The sequence below is a fragment of the Euleptes europaea genome, chromosome 3 (genome assembly GCF_029931775.1).
Source record: "Euleptes europaea isolate rEulEur1 chromosome 3, rEulEur1.hap1, whole genome shotgun sequence".
Lineage (NCBI taxonomy): Eukaryota > Metazoa > Chordata > Lepidosauria > Squamata > Sphaerodactylidae > Euleptes > Euleptes europaea.
This window is the reverse complement of record NC_079314.1, coordinates 43,679,122-43,691,873: the sequence shown is the minus strand read 5'-3', so window position 1 is coordinate 43,691,873 and position 12,752 is coordinate 43,679,122.

Genomic DNA, 12,752 nt, shown 5'->3' with positions numbered 1-12,752 from the left:
CATTTCTTTGATGAGCTCCTCACTAAGTTAGCAACCATTGCTAGTAACGAACCGTAATCAGAAGACAGTTATATACCTCTTTCATTTCCTACATTGATGTAGAACAGGTGTGTAAAGCACAATTCCCAGGAGCTATATCAGCCTGTTCAGGTTTCCCCAGCGTGGCCAAAAGTACTCACCCGTTTCTTGTGTTCGGGCTTGCAGTGGTCACACAGTGAAATGGCACAACACATGTTGCCTGACATCAAGGGAGGGGAAAATGTGGCAGTTGCCTTCGCTCCTCTGCAGTCTGCTGTGCTCCTGCCTATAGCAGCAAGCAAAACATGTTCTGGGTTTAACAAGTACAGCACCAGAAGAAACAGGATATCAAGCAAACTGGAACCACTGTAGTACCAAACAACAAACCAGATAAAGAACTGGTATACACTGCATTTTTGAAAATGGCAAATCTATCAGTGCAATCCTCGTTGGAGGCATGATATGTGTGAACTGTGCTGATTGGGAAATATCCCTGTCAGTTATGTATCTGCTGAGTATCTCTCCTCATTTTCTCTCCTCATTATGTATCTCTCCTCATTTTCTCACTTCCCACTGATGTCTGTGAACTCTCAGCTGGACTACTATGCATCCAAATAATAGTCAGAACCACTGATTATCATGTTGTCATTTTTAAAAAAAATACAGATTAGCTCTAAGTATATTAAAAAAAAGGCACTGTTTATATGCTATTGGTTTAGTTAATATCCAGTTTTTCACTTACAGGAGTCAACATTATCGGTAGTATCTAATCCACATACACACACTGCAGAGTAATGTTGCTGAAATTAATTAATATTCCTAGAACAACTTTTGGGTCACTTTTTTCTCATCTTTCCGGCTCCTCCGTAAAGATTTTCTTTAATTCCTCCCTGGCTACGTTTACTGCTTAATACATTTTTAAAGTAATATGTTACAAATTTTGTTGTCCTTTCTTCCTCCAGGTGTTCCTTTTTCATCTCTGTCTTTTTGGATAATTAGATCTAATCAAGACCATTTTATTAACCTATTTTTGTGCCTGATCTTCTTTATTAGTATTCAAGTTTAGATCCTCTGAGTGCTCTTGAAAAGAAAGTCCGTGAACTGGTTTTTTTAGTTTAAAAAACCCTCCCATATATTAGAGTATTTTCAATAGTTCTCCAAACATTGGCAAGAGATGCATTACTAACAGGAATCCATCATTTGACAGCTGTGCAAGGTATTTCCCCTAAGGAAGGGAGACGGGTAATTATCTCCCAAAAGGGAGTTCTAACAGGCAAAAATCTCCTCTAAGTAGGAGTGTTGTCCAAGTTCAAATAAAAAAAAATTGCTTGTCTGATCATGTTGTCTCACATTAAAGAGGTACTGAAAATTTGTTTGAAACCTTTGGCATGTCTAATCTTTAGCATGAAACAGAAATCTCTCATTCTTGTTCTCTTACAGAAATTGCTTTGAACAAGCTCGAACATCAGGCTCCATTGGGAAACTGCCCAGAATTCTATCTTACCAAAAAAAAAAAAAAAAAAAAAAAAATCCAAGTTGTGGAATGAGAGAAACTATTACCGGTACGTTTTACTTTTTTTCTTTCCGATAATTTTACAATTTTAACAATATAATAATATAACCAAACTATAAATAAATATAAATATGTTATACATTTGTTGCAAATATTTTCCAGTATTTATCGCTTGTGCTTTTGATCTGTTTTATACATATCTTTTTACAATCTCTTTCACTGAAATCAGTGAAATTTCAAGTGTTTAATTTTGGCTGAATTTTGCCTTTTTATTCTCAGGAATTGTGAGGTACTTAGAAAATACAGATCCTTAACAAAGAGAAGTTGGACTCAAGGGAATTTCAAATCTGGTTCAACTGAAAGCAAAAACATGGGACAACAATTGTAGTCTTAGCTCAAGTGAAACATCTGTAGGAAATGTGAAAGAAGCTAAAATAATTATATTGAAATCAGTAAAATTGATGGTATGTGTACATAAAATGCATCGCTAATTTGCAATTGTATAGACCATCCTCTCCCATCAGGAAATTATAACAGCTCATGGGTAAGTATCAGCTCTTTTCCCATTCCTCCAAGGATAATGGGGTGGATCCAACCATCCTCTGAGGAGCATTCCTCCAAGCTAAGGAATCTTACTCCAACTTAAGTGGCTCTTCCCCTAATGGATGACCCACTTAAGATGGAGGAAGATTCCTTAAACTGGAGGAAGGTTCAAATTGTGCTCAGTGAAGCAGTGGGATAGGGCTAGGATCCACCCCAATGAATGTGGCAGAGTTTGATCGTGAACTCCAAAAGACAGCATTTTCAGTGGATCTAATTCATAGTTGTGATTTACAAAATAAATGTAAGAAAATCTCTGAAGGATTTCTGCATCGACTTCTGTTTCCGCCAAATTGTACCCAACACAAAATTTGAATTGAATTCACAAACTCCTGCCCAGACAAAACATCTGTAGACATTTCACAAGACATTCAAACCATGTCAAAATGCATGGTCCAATTTCTTAATGGGGTCAATGTCATTGGCCTTGAGTCAAAAGCTGGCTAAGCAAGCCAATAGAAATGGGTGGTCCAGAAGCAGCTACCTGAATAGTGAAAATGTGGGCCAGCTTCTTCCATCAATAAACATCAAGGGTAGTGCAGAAAATGAGATGCCTGCATCCTCAACTGTCCTCACCCAAAAGCAGAATTTCATGATTCTTTACCGCTTTTTATTTTTAGATGTACATCAAGTGTATGTGCTCAACATCAACATCATAGGTGGACCATTCTAAACAACCAGTATGTCTTTTTAAACATTTGGAGCTGCCCTCTTTCATTCCTCACTTAGCAGAAAGCTGAGCTCCTTCTTGAGTTTCTACTTTTATACCAAAGCTAACTTGAACTTTGGAACCTTAAGAGCATTTATTACCTTTAAGAAACTGTGTTTTACAGCCCATTCTCCATAGGTCGATTTTTCTAGCACAGACCCTTAGATTTAAGGTTTCTTAGACCTATCAGATTGCATCCAGAGTTGAAAAAGCCACACTATTATTGGGTGTTACTCATTAATGGGAATTCAAATGGCAACTGTTAACAGTCTGACAACACCAGGATAGGAGTGTGGGGGGGAAGGGGGTCCCCTTCCATGAGTCATAAAAAGAAAGAATCTCAATTACCTTTCCATTATTTCCATCATGGCAGATTATGTTTGGATCAGTTTATTATTACAAGGAAAATCTGCATGCAAACTCAGAAGGCTTGCCTGCTCAGATATAAAAAGAAGAAGAAAAACAAACCATTGCAATTTAAAGGCATCTAATTTGCTATATATGGCCTCCAAGACCGTGCATTAAAAAACAAATTAAAAGCGCTTCAAAGAAAACAATGTCAAATTAAGGCTCTTCCATCTAAGGAATAGCAAGACATACATAGGTTATTTTAGGGTATAAAATCAGTGTAAATGAGCTGATTATTTAAGAGCTCTTCATTAGTGACTTTAATTTCCTAAAAGGACTTTAATTTCCTAAAAGTCTTGTTTGACTTGCTCTTTGTCCCATTTCCCACTGAATAAAAGCCTCATTGGTAGATTCTCAATTGGCCCTTGTCTCAAAGCATCATCAAGTGGCATGTGTTGTCATCCTTGTTCCTATAGTGCTTTTACAAAATGATTTACAGTCCTCATCTAACAGCATCCCTGGGAAACAGATAATCTTAAATAAGAAACTGGAGAACTGAGGCTTGAGGATATATAAAAGAAGAAATGGTTTGCCATTGCCTTCCCCAGTTGTCTACACAGCAAGCTGGGTACTCATTTTACCGACCTCAGAAGGATGGAAGGCTGAGTCAACCATCAGCCGGCTAGTACCTGAAACCAACTTCCATTGGGATCGAACTTGTGTCATGAGCAGAGCTTTTGCACATACACAATGATAAAACATTACAAAAGAGCAAATTGATGTGTATATGAACACTATGTCAAAATTCCTTCATGTGCTTTACCTATGTGGCTGTGCACTTATTAAAAATTCTGCAAACAAAAAGCATTCTTCATACAACTGCACTCCATTCCACCAAGATTACTTTCCTGTCTTGCTTTACTAATGTGCAGGGACACATTTTTGCATCAAAAAAATACTGCTGACAAAGAATTTAGATCCAGTAACATGCACGATCACACTGACTGTTTTTCTCCATGGTGTTTTACCAGTGAGCATCAGTAACATAGAGGGGGAATAAAGACGAGCCCAAGAAACTGAAAGCTACAGCAAACTCCACATAGTCTCTAATTCCACAATAGAAAGTTTCATAGTTAAAAATTCAGAAAGAGTGGCGCAATGCAGAGTGAACCCACAGAATAACAGAGCAGGGGAAATCTGTTCATCTTTAGTTACCATAAAAATCTGGACAGTTCCCAATACAACAGGCCATGAGGCTACACATGCATATTTCTTTTGAAAAATATGGAATTCTGCCAGTTCAGCTGTTTGGTGGAGAAACCAGGAGAATGAATATGCTCTCCATTTCCCCTACAGAACAGCTGTCAGTGGTATTCCAGCTTTTAAAAATCGGGCTGGGGTGTAATTTACAGAGCACTCATCAATATCTAGGGATATTCATACAGAAGCCTATTTCCATGCTAAGATAACCCCTAGCTAGATCAGACAGTGTGTTTCCACACAATATCCTATTATCAAGAAGGAATGAACACAGGCATATATTGGAATTCACTGCTGAACTGAGATGTTTTTTTAAGAAGGTACTTTCAAACATAGGGGAGAAAGGTCACAGGGACTCCAGAAGGTGTGCTATAACGTGTTCTGTTGAGCAAACTCATAAATGGCCCTGGTCGGCCCCTTCCAGGCTAGTCAAGCTTGTGAGCTTCATGAAAAATAAAATGTGTCCAATTTCAACTAGCTCTGCCAAAGTTTCCTTTAAAGTAGCTCTGGAGGGTATTAGCAAGCTGAAACCAATAGCAAAACTTTATCAGTCTGTATACATGTATCGGCATCTGGGGAGAGCTAATATATTAAGACCGGCGATGACAGATCGTTAAAACTAAATTCACATGGTAGTTAGATGAAAGGAAAGAAGAACCTTTAATTGTGAGCAAATTTCTGGCTAAACTCTGAAGAAGGGAATCATCCTTCATGTGTGTGGGGTTGAGAGCTTTGCTTTCAGTTTTTGCGAATTAAGTAAACTTGCATCTTAGTGCATCCTTTGTTAATGTGGTAAATACAAACATGCCCGAGGAAAGAAAGCCTGTCATACCATCATCCTACCAGCTCACACTGTGCCATTTTTATTTTATTTGAAGACAATTATCTCTACCCTACTGATCTGCTCAACAAAGGCAGAAACTTTCCCCTGGCATAAGGAGCCTTCCTCTAATTTAAGTAGTTCTTTCACCAGTGCAAGGGCAATTGAAGTTGGGAGCAGGCTCCTTAGGTTGGAGAAAGGCTTCAGACTTTGCTGAGCGGTAGAATGCAGACCAGTGAGAAAAGAGTGGCCACATACAAATCAAACCCATACGCCAGTCTTGAATTTCCTTTCCATTCATATGGAAGAGTTTTTGATAATGGAGAATAAACGAACAGCAGGAAGTCAGTTTAGCTGAATAACTCTCTTCTCAAAAATTCAACGTGCAGAAATGCTGTAAGCTTGCAAGTTACCAGTGGTCTAGCAAGAAGGCCAGCACACTGATTTCAACAGCTACAAATCTCACACAAAGACTCCATTTGCTGAGTTCGCTCACTCAAAAACATCTGTGGGGCTCCTTCTGCCTCTAGCCTACTGCTCGCCCCTCCATTGTGACTGCTCTTACTTCTAGAGAGCCCGCTAAGCCTCGGTGAGAAGAGGGAAGGGGGTTCCATCACCAGAATCCTCCTCCTCTCCACTGATCTCTGCTTCCACAGCGCTCTAAGCAGGTCGGCTACAAAATTCTTGGTCTGCTTTTGGACCCTCTTTAAATAATCAGTGGAATGCAGTGCCCTGGAGAGCTGCTGTCAGTCTGAGTAGACAACACTGACTTTGATGGACCAAGGGTCTGATTCAGTATAAGGCAGCTTCATGTGTTCATGTGTTCATTTCCACCCCACCCATGTGACGAGGAATTACTGGGAATTGAAGGAGAGCCTTCATTGGCATGGGCAGGTTCTTCCTGTCTCCATCCATCTGGCATTATGCCAAATGCCTTGCCCCCATAGGGTTGAAGCCTGCCTGTAGTCCCATACTCTGTGAGTCCTGTTTGTGCTATGGCTCATATGGGTTGGGCCAGGTGAACCTCACTCCTGACCAAGTGAGGTGAGGGTGGTGCTAGCCCATGGAGCATGGCCTGGCTGGCACTACAAGAAGGTTGTCCTGGCTGACTACTGCCTTCTATAACATCCTCCCTAGGGTGGAATAGTCTGGGCACCATCTGCAGAGGATCTACTGATTAGTATGTTTTAGCTTGTTTTATACAATTTTAACTGTATTTATGTGATGTATTCTGACATGTTGTTAGCCGCCCTGAGCCCGGTTCACTGAGAAAGGGTGGGGTATAAATAATTTTTTTATTATTATTATTACTATCATCATCATCATTATCATCTTAGAAGAGAAAGGAAGAGCTTGCATTTCTGCAGCTCGTAAGGTCAGATGAGGTCCTGCTCTATGGTTTAATTCAAATGAGGATAGTCTTAAAATATAAACTGCCCCTTTTCCTATCCTCAAAAGCTCAGTAAAGCTGCAACCATATTCCTGTGTTGCACTGGTAGCCCAATCCCTAAAAATGACATGAGGTTTTGATAGAATCTGCTCCAAAACTGTCCCACAACAACAGAGGAACAGAATTGAAGGCAATTTCTCTAAATTCCAAGTTAACTTGTAAAGTGAGTTGGAGCCAGTGATCCACTGGCAGAAGGACTGATGGCCATGGATCTGCCCTTCTTTGCTCTCCCCTAGCAGCCATTTCTGAACACAGGAAAGCTTATTCCTGGGGCCATGGGACCCATTTGGAGTAACAGCCATCCAAGTTAGTGGTCTGCAGTGAGAAAGGAGAATGGGCAAAAGGTGATTTCACCTCTTTTCCCCTCCTCCCTACAGCCCAATGATCTGCATGGTTATTACCTAGGGTTACCAATCTCAAGATGGGGCCTGGAGTTCTCCCAAAATTACTACCGATTGCTAAACTACAGGGATTGGTTCCCCTGGAAGAAAGGGCAACTTCAGAGGACTCAATCCTGCTCCACTCCCTCTCCTTCCCAAACTCTGCTCTCCCCAGGCACCAAACCTCCAGGAATGTCCCAAGGAGGAGTTGGCATCCATAGAAGGAGTTCATACTTGTCAACAATTGCACAAAATACAGTACAATTGGGGGAGGAAGACAACTTGTCTCTTTTTTAAAAGTATTTTTATCCCACTTCTTCACAACATAGTGGCTTACAAAAGTGAGATAGAAATAGAGTATCTACCCCCTACTTCAATACAATCAACAATTACTAACACATAAACACCAATAAAAATCAAAATTCGGTCCAATAAACATCCCATAATCGCAAACAATTCACAGTCCCTTAACCTCACAAAATCAAAAAAGCCCGGAAGGACAACCAGATCATTAGACTCAGCAAGCAGATCTATTCTCAATAACGATGGCATGACATGCAAGAACAGTAGAGCTTTGAATGTATTCTTAATCTCGCCAGAAAAGGTGTTCTAAACACCCCCTTGGCCATTCCACAAGGTGGTGGCCACTGTGGAAAAAACTGTGCTCTCTCAGAAGACAGATGGGCTTCACAAAAGAAAAGAAAAAAGAGGCATTGTGTTGCGTTTGGCTGGCAACAGTGTTGCTATAGCAGTAGACATCCCAGCAACACACTTTTTAATAATTATAATATTTATAACCCACTCTCCCCGGCCAAAACCATTCTCTTTGATGCCAACCGGGGCCTTAAATGCCAGCAGAAGGAAATAAAGGCAGGATGGGGTGCACATCAGTATCACACTGGTCTGCTTATGTAACTTCCAGTGAAAACCAGAAGTGACGTCATGGGATGTGCTAGGATTTGCAAAAACTCTATGGTTTTACCATCGAGTTTTGCAAATCCTAGTGTCCCATGACATTACTTTGGGTTTTCACTGGAAGTGACATAAGTATACAAGAGTGCCAGTCCAGACCCCCTAAATTCTTCCAGGAGTTGCCAACTGTGGCCATACAACCACAGAGAGGTATACATCTCACATTTTAACACAGTTGCAATAGTGCATGCTCTGTTTTGCTCTCTTCCCAGCACTGTTTCATCTTGCTTGCTGCAACCCCTCCCTGCCCTCAAAATCAATGCAAAGAGTTTCTAAGACTTCAGCACAAGTTTAATCAAATTCCTGAACAGAATTTCAAATAGACAGGAAGGAGCATAGTTCAGCCGCTCTTTATGAACACTTTGCCTTGTTGTCTGGCTTTTTATTTTTTAAATGTCTCTCACACTCCTTTCTCCAAAGTGGCAAGCCAGGAATCTATTTATAAAGAGGAATGCTTTGATATAGTGGAACAGAGCTCAACTTTTAACATGGTTTTTGGCCCATATTCCACATCAATATGACATATAGTCAGAAAATCTCTCCTGACATTTTTATGAATGAGGCCTTTTGTTGGGTTTCAGCTTTGAGGCGTTATATATGGACTTTGCTTAATGCTTTTGGGAAGCTGATTCTAGCAGGTATCATTTTAAAAAAAGAGGTGTCTCATGACCAGCAAGATGCCTGGAACGTGACAGTTTCTTAAATTACTTTGCTCTTTACAGTCTTGATTAGAAGTAATGTCTGCATTCCTGCATGTGGACATTTTCCTTTAAATAAATTATTTTTAATTTTACATGTTGGATACTTTGGAAACTATCATTGAAAAGTAGCCTAAAAGGAATAATGAAAATTATATTTTTTAAAAACCAGATATGACTCCAACAATGCTACTTCTGTTGTAATAGCAGGAGATCTCCAGCTAGTACTTGGAGGTTGGCAACCTTACTCTAAGTTTATTGAAGTTAATGGTCATAGAATTGCATAACGCTGCATAAGGATAGCACTGTTAATGACTGTAGATATCTCCCTCAGTGGGCCTTAATGGCTCTGATATAGCAGCACATTAGGGCTTGGGGAAGTGACTTCCCCTCAGTTGAAGCTAGAAACCACTGTGAGTTAACTGAAGCACCTTGAGGATGCAGTCTCTTGCTCTCTCTGTCTCTCTTTGATGATCTGATGCCTCCACCTACAATCTACCTGTATATCTGAAAATACAGCAAATACTCTCCCCGACAATTTCTCATCACTCAGAGCTGCAGGGCACACATAACAAGTATATTACCTGATAGAGTGGGTCTTGCACCCTACTGAAAGCAACATTAAGACCACGTGTGGGATTGTGTGTGTGTTAAGTGTCGTTAAGTCGCTTCCGACTCAGAGCGACCCTATGAATGAAAGTCCTCCAAAATGTCCTATCTTTGACAGCCTTGCTCAGATCTTGCAAATTGAAGGCTGTGGCTTCCTTTATTGAGTCAATCCATCTCTTGTTGGGTCTTCCTCTTTTTCTGCTGCCCTCAACTTTTCCTAGCATGACTGTCTTTTCCAGTGACTCTTGTCATCTCATGATGTGACCAAAATACGATAGCCTCAGTTTAGTTATTTTAGCTTCTAGGGTCAGTTCAGGCTTGATTTGATCTATAACCCACTGGTTTGTTTTTTTGGCAGCCCACGGAATCTGTAACACTCTCCTCCAACACCACATTTCAAAGGAATCTATTTTCTTCCTGTCAGCTTTCTTCACTGTCCAGCTTTCACACCCATACATAGTAATAGGGAATATGATGGCATGAATTAATCTAGTCTTGGTGGCCAGTGACACATCCTTACACTTCAAAATCTTTTCTAGCTCCTTCATGGCTGCCCTTCCCAGTCTCAATCTCCTTCTGATTTCTTCTTCTGGGACTACTGAGATGTTATTGCTGGGATTACTGAGATGTTATGGAAGCCAGATACAAAGCTGTCAGTTTCTTTACCCGGGGTATTATACTCCTCTGAGTATCCCTTTCAGTGAAAAGAGGGAGCTCTTTGCAGGGGGGAGCAGCAATACAGCCAGACTTCCTTTTTTTTTTAATGGAAGAGGTGGGGTGGAGATGCAGACAAAGGTTTCTGGATTGACGGGGGGGAAAGAGAGGGGGAAGAGACATTCTATGGAAGGAGGGGAGATGATACCAACTATCCCATTCATTAGAAGAAAAACAAATAGATCCACAAAATAGGCTGATGACCTTCAGAGTCCAGCCACAGTTTGACTCCCTAGTCTCCCTAGACATAAATTAGATAAGAGGAACGTATACCTCCTTGTTTCTTGAAGTTGATTCCCTCTCCTCCACATGAGCAGTGGAGGCCAATCTGGTGAACCGGGTTGGTTTCCCTACTCCTCCACATGAAGCCAGCTGGGTGACCTTGGGCTAGTCAGAGCTCTCTTAGAGCTCTCTCAGCCCCACCTACCTCACAGGGTGTCTGTTGTGGGGAAGGGAAGGAAAGGTGATTGTAAGCCAGTTTGATTATTCCTTAAGTGGTAGAGAAAGTTGGCATATAAAAACCAAGTCTTCTTCTTCTTCTACCAGTTTGGGTTCTGAAATGAGAGAGGTCACCCACAGGGTATAGGCTTTGCTCTCCCCTTTGGGTGTTGTTGCAAAGTGCTTGGCCAGTAGTGCTAAATGACCTTTCTGTGCTTTTTCTGCCACCAAACTGTCTCACCGTTGCTCTAAGCCTGCACAGTAGGGAGCTCTGAGACCTGTGCCACGTGCTCCCCCTAGTGAGTTGTGTGGCCTCCAAGTTGGGGTTTTTATAGGGCTGGGGGGCTGCAACTGGATTCTGGGGAAGGGGCTTGTCTGCCACAGGGGAGGGAGACAATTGGTTGTGTTTGTAGTTGGCATCCCAAGCTGCTTTGGGCCTCATGGGTGTGGCCATGGCGTTTGTTTGTTTTTTTAATACAATTGGCACCCATGGCTTACACTGTGTTTTTTGTTGGCATAATTTCCCCCACTTTTTGCCCAGGTTAAAATGGCTTATGGAGCCAAATAATGCCGGCCATGCCCCCAGCACCACTGACAACCACGCTGTCACATGGGCCTCTATCTCAGCTGCATTGATGGGCTGCTGCTACAGGGCTGTGCTGACACCCCAAAGCAGCAGCACAGCCTGGGGGCCTGCACCAGTGAAACTGGCCTTTATGCTATCACATCTCGGAGATATGTCGGTGTAAAGGTCAGTCAGCCCCTTGAGCACATTGCCCCACTTAGGAATGCACTGTTAGTTGGAGGAAGCCTCCTTAGGCTGGAGGGACATTTTGCTCCATGGAGTGGTGGGATAGGGGTGCGATCCTCCTGGCACACAATACCACATGGACAAATAAAAAGAAAGGGACAATCATTGCAACCTTGTAAGACAAGTAGCTAGCATGCAGCTGTAAAGCTGCCTGGTATGACATTAGACCCAGATCTCAAGCAGTAACTATGAGGCAATCTGATCAGGGGTTCACCTCAAGTACAATGGGGAATTGGTTCTTGTAGGTTATCTGGGCTGTGTGACCGTGGTCTTGGTATTTTGGTAATGAACTCTGACCGTGAAAACCTTCTACAATGGGGAAGTTTGATCAAAACAGGTTTGCCACAGAACTGTGTTAATGTTGAAGTTCTCAGCACCCCTGTTCAGTACTACATACTATCTACGATTATTTCCCCCATTGGCTTTCTGTTCTGAATTGCCAAGCGCTCAGTGATACAAAACTGTTTCAGGCTGTCAGAAAAGGTGCCTTTCTGACGATAAAGACATTTACAAAGAATTCAGGAGGGGAAGGAAGGAAAAGACTGCGGGAGTCACTTCATGCATGGCATTTGCCCTCTGTGAACATGACAAATATTTTCATCCTGGTATTTTCAACAGGGAGCCCTGATTGTCTGCCGCTTTCTACTGAGGGTACCTGCAGAGGCAAACCCACATTTGTCTTTATTTAGTGTGCAAAATGGCTGTTACTTTCACTAAGAGGAAATTCTCCTGAGCTGCTTCTTTGATGTACAGCCATACTGCAACTCCACCTTATGAAAAAATCACTGTCAGCTGTTCCAGTACTATCTTCATACATACCCTTGAGAGCTCAGTCACTTTTCTCTAAATATAACAAAACTGTATTTTCTGTTACATTTCTAATCTTATCTAGCACAACCCCAGATCATTCATATTGGTTCTTAAGCTTCTTTCAAAATAACTAGCTGCTACATGGCATAAAACATACAAAATTCCACAACGATAACATCAGAAATGTAAAACTGCCCTGTGAGAATTCCTCTCTCTCTCTTCCCCCCCCCCTCTCTCTGTTTTCTTTCTTTCATTCATTCATTCTTTCTGGAAAATCATAATAATTGCAATATAATCTCTGCAAGGTTTTTTTTTTAATATGTTCACAATGGAAATATGTTGGCTGTTCTGGAATTAGCTTTGAACTAGTACTTATTAAGGCTACACTCCTCTGTATGATTGTTGGGAGTAAGCCCGAGTTCACTGTGAGTTACTTCTGAGTAACTATGCATAGAATCAGGCTGCACATTGTATTTGGTTAGGGGTTATTTTATAGTATACTGCTCATTTGATATTTTCTAAGAACACTTTCAGGAGAAAGTAAAGGCTCAGTTACTCATTTTTAGACAAGCCTCACACCCATCAACCCATTCCTTACCAAG